This window comes from Lycorma delicatula, chromosome 11 (genome assembly GCF_047948215.1).
Source record: "Lycorma delicatula isolate Av1 chromosome 11, ASM4794821v1, whole genome shotgun sequence".
Classification (NCBI taxonomy): Eukaryota; Metazoa; Arthropoda; class Insecta; order Hemiptera; family Fulgoridae; genus Lycorma; species Lycorma delicatula.
Genome location: NC_134465.1, coordinates 45859471 through 45870207, shown reverse-complemented (window position 1 = coordinate 45870207; position 10737 = coordinate 45859471). Strand labels below are relative to the sequence as shown.

Sequence of the window (10737 nt, the reverse complement as noted above, 5' to 3'; positions counted from 1 at the left end):
AGCTTTAGGCCATGTATGAGCCTGTCTAGGTCTTCCATTTGTAGGCAGGCTGCAGAGGGACCTGCTAAGGAGGGTGGTCCAGTTGAATTTGGGAGTCAGCGCCTGGGGAAGAACATGGTGAATCTTATGGGGTATGGATCTGACACTGAGGTGTTGAAGGCAGTCAGGGTAGTTGAGGAAGAAGTCAGGAAACTGACCCTGCTTGTAAAACAGAACACCAAAACTAAGAAGGAGATTAAAGACATTGTCCTGAAGCTCCAGCAGAGTGTTAGTCATCGAGAGGGTCAACGAGGAGGAAGTAGTTGTCCTGAAGAAGAGATTCTGGTGGGAGAAATGGTTTACCCAAGTGAGTGAACCCAATGCCACCAGTACTCTGGGGAGTGATGTGGTCCATGTGTTGGATTTTAATGTTAATAGTAGTGGGTACTCTAAGGTGGTGTTTGGTACCTGCAAGGTACTTAGACAGATAGAGTCTGAAGTTAAGCTGAGAGCAAGTCTGGTTCTAGCAGAGAATACCAGGCCAGAGGTATTGCTTGGTGATGGGATTGAAATGAATGAGCGGCATAGTTTCATCGTGATAGTAGATTCTACCAAGAGGGAAGACTCTGCAAAGTTGAGTGTTATTGAGCATTGCTTAAGATTAACGCAGTGATAAAGCTTGACTTGGCAATCAATGTGGTTGGTTTCACAGCGGTAACTGCCTTCAGAAGGTGGCTGAGTATGTCGCGAGGAGAGCCGATCGGCGGTACTCATTCCGGCTGGTGGTGGAGAGTGCTGCTAAGCAAACAGCCATGGGTGGAGACAAGGGTAGTGTTCAATGAGTGGATATGGTGCCAACCCAAAGTAAGACTCTAGTGGTTAGAGCAAAGGGTCGTTCTTATGCGGGGGCTTTGTTGGACAAACACCGAGTTTGCAGAGCTAAGTGCAATGTGGTCGACTGCCGGAAGCAGTGTTATAACTGTGGATGGGAGGGGCACCTCAGTAGGGATTGCAGTGAAGCTCAAGGAGCTTCACGGCCATGCCTACAGTACCTCTGTATAACTGGGATGAAGTGGAAAGAGGGCTTCTCCCCTATGCCAGTATTGTGGGGTTGTTGACTCCCCAGAACATGTTATGCTAGCGTGTGGCGCCCAGTAATGGATGAGTTTGGGAAGTTAAGGGTCGGGAATGTAGTCCCTCAGATGCTTACCTTGGAAGTAGCGTGGTGGGGTAAAACTGCCATGGTTGAAGCTATTGTGTGTGGAAGAGAGGCAGAGGACGACAAGTAGGAGTAGCTTGCATGGGTCGTAGTTGATGTAGTGCTCTCTTTTATGGTTGGGGCTTGCGTTTTATTGTTGTGTATTTCATTATTATTCATAGTATTGTATATATGTAGATATATGTAGTTGGGCGAGATTAGTTTTTGTATGTATTAAGTGTATTGATTTTTATGTGTATAGGTGATGTTGCATCTTTGGTATTATGCATGTATTTTGTGTATTTTATTAATCATGTTTTCATGTATAATGTAGGTGAGTACTCAGGTCGGGGCTTATGTTGTATTGTTGTGAATTTTATTGTTTTATTTTTGCATATTATGTGTTTGTCATAGTAGTTTTCAGTATATTATGTACAATTCTCAAAAAAGGTATTTTCTGTCTTTATATGTAAGAAATTACTTTCAGGAGTATGTCAAATAGTCTACTCTCACACACACACACACACACGCACACATATATATATGCATATATAAGCTCTTAAAATATATTGTGGCGTGTAAGATTGTTTCAGTGTCTGAAATTGCACTAAGCAACTAATTGCAATTGTGTGGCCGATGCCAGTATGGCCATTTTGCGTAGGTGGTGACCTCTCACTGGGTGGGGACTGACTAATACTTCAAAAGTGGGTCCGGTCCTCGGTCAGTACAATTGCAAAAAGAAAATAGATCTGTGTTACTTTCAAAATCATAAAATCATTAGTTGGGAGCATCTGTGTAAACAGTAAAAACTGTGAATAATAAATACTCTTGTTTATATAACTATCATAATTATTCATTAAGTCTTCTTGAAAAGTGTATTTTTGAATAAAAACTCAGCGATAAGATTAATGTTGTAAAGGGTTAAAAATCACCTAAAATTTATTACCACCTTTATTAAGTAAGTAATACAGTTATTAATCGTGCAAATTTTTACAAGCGAGTTTAACAGTTCGAAAGTGGCCACAATTTTAATAATAAATATTTAAAGTTAAAAGTGGCTGAAAGTTTCAAAATAAATTAATTTGATAATTAACATGAGGGGATTTGATGATCGATCAAAGTTTCAGCTGCAATTGCGAAAACATAGATCAATGAAACTATTCAAGGAGACAGCCAAATTATAGAAAAATGTTTTGATGGAATTAGTAAGATATGGTTAGTAAAGATAATCCACATAAGAAACGTCCCTCTGCTCTAACCACTAAATTCCTACTTTGGGTTGGCACCATATCCATTCATTGAACACTACCCTTGTCTCCACCGGTGGCTGTTGGCTTAGCAGCACTATCTGCCACCAACCAGAAAGAGTACCTCCGATCGACTCTCCTCGTGACATACTCGGCAACCTTCCGAAGGCACTTTTTTTCCCACTGCATTACCAACCACATTGATTTCCAAGTCAAGCTTCGTCACCGCGTTAATCATAAGCAATGCTCGATAACACTCAAGCTTTGCGGAGTCTTCCCCCTTGGTGGAATCTATCTATCATCATTCATCTCCATCCCATCACCAAGCAATACTTCAGGCCTGGTACTCTCTACTAGAACCAGACTCGCTCTCAGCTTACCTTCAGACTCTAACTGTCTAAGAACCCTGCTGGCATCAAACACCACCTTGGAGCTGAAGTTTAGAACAAAAATGGATCAAAAGAGTAATTTTCATTTGATCATACATTAAAATGCAAAAATTCATTCAAATTTACATTGAACTACCACTGTAAAACATGAGCGAGATTTCATTACAGCATTACATTAAATTGACTTAAATAAACCAGATTTCACATATGGAGGGAAATTAAACAACACTATCTGATTGATAGAGGTTTATTATATGTATGAATTTTATAATAAAGAGAAGGAAAAGTAGTCAAGATAGTATGAGCTAGATTAAAAAAATTAAAGAACTGAACCTTCAGAATTTTTAGTTAAGTATAAACTGGTGATAGCAAGAGATCCCAGTGCTTTGCTGCTTTTGGTGGGCTTGCCAAAGATAATCTGCTGAAGACAATGTTGACCAGTGAAATATCTGGCGAGAAGTGGCTGCCTTGGCAGAGGGTATCCTCAAAATCAGGACGGCACAGGAGTTATTGCACGAGGGCTAGCCTTCACAGGCAGATGGTGAGGGGACAGCCTGTACAAGGAGGTGGTGGGGGCTCCTTTGGGGTCGTCACTACTGTCAAGGTGTACAGGACTCTCCAACCCATTGGCTTGGGGCCAACAATGACCTCTGTTTGTTTCCAGCAGATCTGTAGCATTGCTAACATTGGATGTAGACAGTGATCTCCCCCTTAATTATGGTGCTGTAGATTGAACCCTGAACCCCTACTGGACCAGTTGCACACAGGTAAATAGAGAGGAGGTTCCACTGTGAACAGAGGATCCATCGATCATGTGTTTTGCTGGAGCATATGGGGTGAGTGGGATAGGGATAGCCTATGCATGGAGGTGGTTAGGGGCCCTTGGGTCGCTGCCACTGGTGATATGTGTAGGACTCCCAACACCACCCTGTGTGTCCCACAGGAGAAACAGTATACCCTGAGTAATGCCAACAGGCGGGTATCAGGGCATTTTGTCTTAGGGGGAGGTTGTTTACTGAGTCCTCATCTCTTCACACACCCATGGTGTGTGAAGTTCATGGTGTGGGCTGCTATGTCTGGTCACAAAGTTTCCTCCTACACAAAAAATGTATAAACTGATAATCAAAATGATTTCCTTTTAATATTCATAAAAGAAGTTTTATATATATTGGTGAAATCCATCTACTAGACTATTTGAGAGATTTCCAAACTAAATTATGGAATGGAAATTACATCCAGGAATAGACATTCTTACCACATTATAGTTGTGTCTAAATGTAAGGTGAGGTACAGAAAACAAAGAAAAAATGGGATAATAAAAAGACAAAAAAAAAGAAGATGAAAAAAATTGGGATAAACATAAGATCATAACTATTACAAAAAACAAGATTTTACAAAAAATGAACTGATAAAATTAACAGAGAAAATAATTTTAAGCAAGAAAGTGACTTCAATAGAAATATGTCTAAATAAAATTACATATTTTACATTCACGTTTGAAATTTTTTCACTTAACTTTAGCAATCTTACTGATAAGCATGATGAACGCTTTGCTCAGGATATGTCAGAGATGGAAACATGCTTCCAGGGAAAATGGTGCCTAAAAAGTTTTTGCTGATTACTTCTGGAGAATGAAAATGGATATTCCTGAGGATAATTCAGAAGAAAACTAAAGAAAAACAGATATTAGGTAAGGTAATACCATACTTTTAGGCTATATAATTTGTTAATCAGGTTTTCTGTAAATTTGTGCTACTAAATACCCTGTTCTCAAATTTAATTCTAGTTTGCAGATTTGAAATCGCACAAATAGTACTATTCACCTTATTAAATGCATATAATTGGAATAAATATTTTTTTTTTTTAGAATTGTGGGAATCGGCAAGTTGTTTTAATTTGTGTCGTTTTAATTTGTACTTCAAAAAAATAGAATTTTTGTTAAAATTGAACATTATTGTGTTTTTTAAAATTTTATTTGAATTTTTTTATTGTTTATTTTATATAACCACTAGAAGAGGTGTATGTATTAAAATTATTTATAGAAGTATATTTGATGTAAAATCAAGTCTGTGACACTTTTATTGAATGCTAGGAGAGAAATTATTTGAATTGCACAAATTTTTTTTGATAAGGAAGAGTTTATTTAAAATTCTCTGTTTATTTAAACCAAATGTACGACTTTTTTTTTGTAATGATTAAATAATCATTACAAAATAAAATAATAAATAAATAAATAATCTTCCTGACTTCGTCAGGAAGAATGAATTAAGGTGATCGATATCTATTATTAAATTTCACAATATTAAGATATAATTTATTCTGATCAAAAATTATTAACTTTTGTCGCTCTTATGCTAAGAGATTTAATATACTTTTCTTTTTTTTTTTTTACAGCCGTTTGCCATGATTTCAGCTTTATTAACTTTACAGAGGAATTTGAAATAATGAGAATGAAATTTTCACCAGATTTCAGTTAAATTATTTAATATATTATATTTTCTTGTACAAGACAAGTGCACCGTTCTACGGTCATAAGTAAGTACAATATTACTTACATTTAGTGGAAAAAAAAATGTTTTATTTTTCAGTAAAATTTTTTAATAGTATTGCCAAAGAGAAAGCTTCTCTTAGAAACCCTTCTCGATCTTTTGATCTGTTAAAAATAAGTAAGTAGTCTCTTCATGTTTTGTGTAAAATAGTTGTACGCTAGTAACATTATTCTTATTAGTGCAAATATTTTTTTCTACCTGGCATTACGAAGAGATGTCCAAGATTGCCATCAGTTCTAGTGAAAAAATTCTTGTTAGATTTAGAGTCCTTTTTCATCTTTATCTTAATTGAAATCGTCCAGCTATGTACGACTCTAAATGTTTATATAATAATTATGAATTTGTAGTTTTCAAAATTCCTATAGAATCTCTTCAAACTTCAAATAAATTGAAACAAAAAATATGCACAAAAGAACAAGTATAATGTATTGTATCTCAAATTAACTAGTATTTATTTCTGGTTTGTAAAATATAACTTTTCAAATAGAAGATTTTTTGATATGACATACCATAATTTATTTTTACCTGTCTGATGGCGTGGCTTAGACCCGGTCTAAATTAACCCTCCCATTGCCAAGCTTTTCGACACCTTTATTTTACCAAACAGAGTATTTTGACTACCCCAGTACTACTTTGTGATTTAGTGTAATATTTGTTTTTAGATTCTGTTATTTTCAACGAATAGCTTTATTTAGTTTTGAAATACAGTTTTTCAAATAATTAAAAGTATTAAAAACTGAATGTAGAAGCAAAGTACAATAAATTTTATATCATTCACAAGAGAAATTCAATAATGGACACCTGTAAAATTAAAAATGTATACGTTTTGGCTGTCATTGCAGTAAACTAGTGCTTTGCCTCAAAATAACATTTTTGAACTGTTCATTCAGGTACATTTTTGCGTAACATGCGCTTCACAATAACAGTTTCTTCTTTGTATATATTACAAACAAGTTTCTTGCAAATTACACAATAGAATCGTGTTTTACTATCTTCATTTCTCTTGCAATCTTGACAGCACTGTGATGGTAACTTGGAACTTTCAGGTTGGATTACTGCTGTCGGAATTTCAGTACCGCATGCTTTCAGTGCGTCTTTTACTTCCTTATTAAGACTGTTGATATTTCTAGCTCTTTCCTCCATGTTGCCTTTGCCAAGAACAAATGCCAGCTCAGTCATGAAAAGTTTCCATCGGCTCCGATTTTTCTCCTGCCACTCGGGAAATGTTTGTGTGTACAGAATTTATGCATTCAGTGCTGAAATATCTACCATCTCCATGAAAAGTCTTAGTGGCCACCCCCTGATTCCTCTAACACGGCTGTATTCTCTTGTCATTTTGTCTCCATTATCTACGGCACCTTTAGTTTTGTTACAACGGAGTATTATTTCAGATTTGTATTCACTTCCTTCACCCTTCACTTGCCTCTCATGATGCTGAGTAGAGAGTAAGATTACCGACTTACCCCTTTTTGGAACACGGAAAACTAGTCATTTGTGAAACCAAACATTGAAGAATGAACTTCTTTCTGGGCAAATATTCCTTCAGAATCTCTTTCTTATCGGAATACAGAGTACCAACCAGTGTCATGTTTTGTTTAATAGTTCAGCAGCCAAGGGACAACCGGTGAAAAAATTATCAGTTGTCATTTTTGGCATTTCACACTAAGTAGGGAAGTCTCACAACCCCACCAATATATCCTGTCAATAATAGCTATGAAAACAAAAAAAAATGGGGTCAGTCATGATTGTGAATACAATTTCAATTATTTCAGGACAAAGTCATGAAACCACAAGTATGTATCTCTTCACATAAAATTATTATAAGGAAAAAATCAACCTGGGTTAGTTAGAATACCTTGCTTGGTAATGTGGAGGTTAATGAAGTTTCTTTTGCAGTACTACTTTAACAGAATAAAAAATCAAATATTAAAATGATTTTTCATAATTCTGACAAAAAAATGAAAGTAATGTAGTATTTATATTTTAATTAGAAGTCATTATTAGTTGTAAGAAACAAGTAAACTCAATTGCGCATATTATATTTATTAGTGTAATAATCACTTAGGAAAAGAGTAAGAATTTTTTCTGAATCCTTTCAAATTTTAGTTCTTTTATTCCATAATTTATATTACCCCTCTTTTTCATTTTTTGTAACATTAGAGTTCCATTTCCAGTTTTATATACTGGAACTAAGAAACCTAAAAATTCTATAGAATTTTAGGTAGATTTCATACGAAAGTTATCTATTGTAATGGGTACCATGATTTGCCTTCTAGAAAATTTTGACATATCTTTGAGTTTCACATCCCCCAGGACCAAAAACCACCATCAGCTCAAAAGATTATTTAAAGATAATCTTTTGATATATATATATATTTCACTTTCTTGTGGACACGATAACTGCCATAATTTTTCGCCAATCACTTTCAAATTATACATAAAATATAACAACCCAAAATCTTGGTTGAATTCATTAATGGGCAAAATCAGACCATGGGGGATTTTTTCAAAAATCAAAATATCCCTATAACTTTCGTAAGTAAAATATCAAATTTCTTTAAAGTTCCTACTATTCTTTGGATAAGGGCCTCAGACTTATCTAAGTAAAATTTTTGATATCACCAACTATCAGTCCAAGGGGTGGAAAAACTGAAGTTTCGAAGACAAAAAAAATCATACCTTCCTCAATAGGCACAGTATCAAATATGTTTAAAGTGGTCGTTAGTCCTCTAAACATGACCTTAAAACCTTTGTCTGAAACAATGTTTGATATGACCAACCCTTACAGCAAGGGATGACTGAAACATTGCTGAAATTGTAAGAAGATGGGGCTTGTTGTAGGCTAAACATGTGAAACTTTATTTCACATGCAACCATTGTTGTATTAAGTAAATTTAAAGTTTTTCTTAACTTTAAGGTAGAAATCTTTTTTATCCCTTACTTAGCACCGGTGAAATCTACCTCCACCTTTCGGCATGCCAAAAGGTTTTTTTTCACTAATGGATCACTTCTGACTAATAATTAGGTATTTTTTATGTTTGTAAACAAATTTTATAATTTTTAAATTCAGGAATTAACATTATTTTTTATTATACCATTCATTATTTTCAATAATTTTGTTACAAATTCAATAATTTGATAATAAATGTAATCGATTTAACCTAATAGATAAATTTAAAAATAATACATAATACTTTCAAAAAAGGAAAAAGAAAAAAGACATTAATGTTTAATTAAAAACAAAAAATTATGTACAGTTAATAAATCAAACAAATCAGGACATACATAATTTGAATTCTCAATACGTTCAAATTTTTGAACATTCAGTATATTATTATTAACTAACATTATAATAGAACACTAAAATAAATTATGGAAAACGATAAATACTTAATGTCATTTATATATAGTTTTATTGTGGAAGTTGAATAAATTGCATAGAAATACCTTACAGCAAGCAACAGCAGAATATTTTTAAATGGCCAGAATCATAATTAATAGACTATTAACAAAATATTTATTTTTAACAAATGAAAAGTTATGAGAAATTTTGCTAATTTTTTTACTTTACAATTTATTACTCCAAAATTTAACTGTAGTAATCTTCTTGAATCAGAAGATTCAAGAAATTGACTGCTAACTAAGATTACAATTAGCAACAGTTGCAAAGACCAGACTGCAGGTCTCTATGCCATCATTAGGTAGCCTAAAGAGGTAGCAGAAGAAAAATTAGTTAAAAAATAAAAATTGATTCATTAAATTTTAATCTCCCTCATCTAGAGTTGAAAACGATTTGTTTGTTTACGTCACTCGTATGAAGGGCAATATTCTGTTCATACATTTTGTAAATTAAGCATAGTAAACGATATTTGCTCATTAAAGCACAATAATTTTTTGATTTATTTATAACTGGAAAATAACTGATAGTTTTTTTTTTTTGTTGCAAAACCCAGAAATACATATATATATATGTATGACAAATATCAGTACACAGGATGAAAATACTGTTTAGATTTTTATCTGGAACCGATCAGAATAGATTACATAATTGTAAATTTCTATGTTTGAGTTCATTGTTCAAAGAACTTTTATTCTGTTAATCCACATATCGATTACATTCATTGTAATTTTCCTTATATTATATAAGACTTTTTTAATATTTTATCAAAAATGTATTCATAATCGATCGTTAGAATTGAAGTAATATACTCGTGCTTTTAATGAACCACCTTAACACATAATGTGTTTTTTTTTTACTCCATTCTTTCTATATTCTCCTGAAGACGGGTGAAAACCTTTCGATACATTTTATTGATAAGAGATTGTAGATTGTTATTATTATATAATTTTTATTTCTTTTTGCAGGGAAAAAGGATAAATATCACCAGATGTGGAAGAAATTTATAAATCTATAAATTTATAAATTTATAAAGATTTATTATAATTAAAATTGTAATATTATCGTAGTGTATAAATTTTTTTTTACTATGTTATAAGCCTGTAATGTGAAATGTATCGTAGACATAAATATTGTTAGGCTGTTCTTATCAAGGTTTTGCCACGGTTTCCCTTGATACAATAGGGCAAATGCCGGAACAGTTCGTTTAGTTTTCCGTGGAATTTAATCTTTGATATCCTTATTCTTACCTAAAATAATGAAAATAAATATTTATTTATAATTTTATTTTTTGTAGTTTTTTTTCATTACCTGCTTAATGCCGAATTAATGTGACCCCCATTAACCACTAAAAGTTGAAATTTAGCTCAAATACATAATTTTCTATCGGCTAGATGGCGCTCCGCCGTGTTACAGCAACCGTGTCCGTGCTGCATTATACATCGGTTTCAAAACAAGTGGAATGGAAGAGGAGGGCTGATCGCACGGCCACCAAGGAACCTAAACCCCATTAGATTTCTTTTTGGGAGGCATATAAAAATCATTATTCGGTGAAAATCCGCGACATCAACCATCTACAGGAGAGGGTTGTTGCAGTGCGACAGTAGCATACATTACACTCGACATCCTGACGAGTACGTGGGAAGAGCCGGATTACCGTCTGGACATTTGCAGGGCAACGAACGGTACATATATCGAAGTACACCAAGAAAAACTTCAAAATCTACCCGTTAAGGATAGACACTAATGTACAGTAAGTAAGTTATACTACCTTAAATATAATGCCGTTTAAATCGTACTTGAAATCAAACAGTTCTTATATAAAAACTCTGTATGTATATTTATTTGAGAGTAAAATCATATTTCTATGATTTGCATAATTTTTCCATACGCAACAGACATCCACACGTGGATCTAACTTACGAAGGATATCTCTACAGTAAATTTAAAGTAAAGTTTTAAGCGATTCAACGGAACA

General features: G+C 33.8%; 1 long non-coding RNA gene across 1 annotated transcript; it reads left to right on the top strand.

Moving 5' to 3' along the window:
* The first annotated feature begins 2899 nt into the window (after positions 1-2899).
* On the top strand, positions 2900-10046 carry LOC142332355 (uncharacterized). The gene is made up of 3 exons (XR_012758271.1): positions 2900-4503; positions 5208-5348; positions 9728-10046. It is a non-coding gene; the product is annotated as an uncharacterized LOC142332355 (long non-coding RNA).
* The last annotated feature ends 691 nt before the right edge of the window (positions 10047-10737 follow it).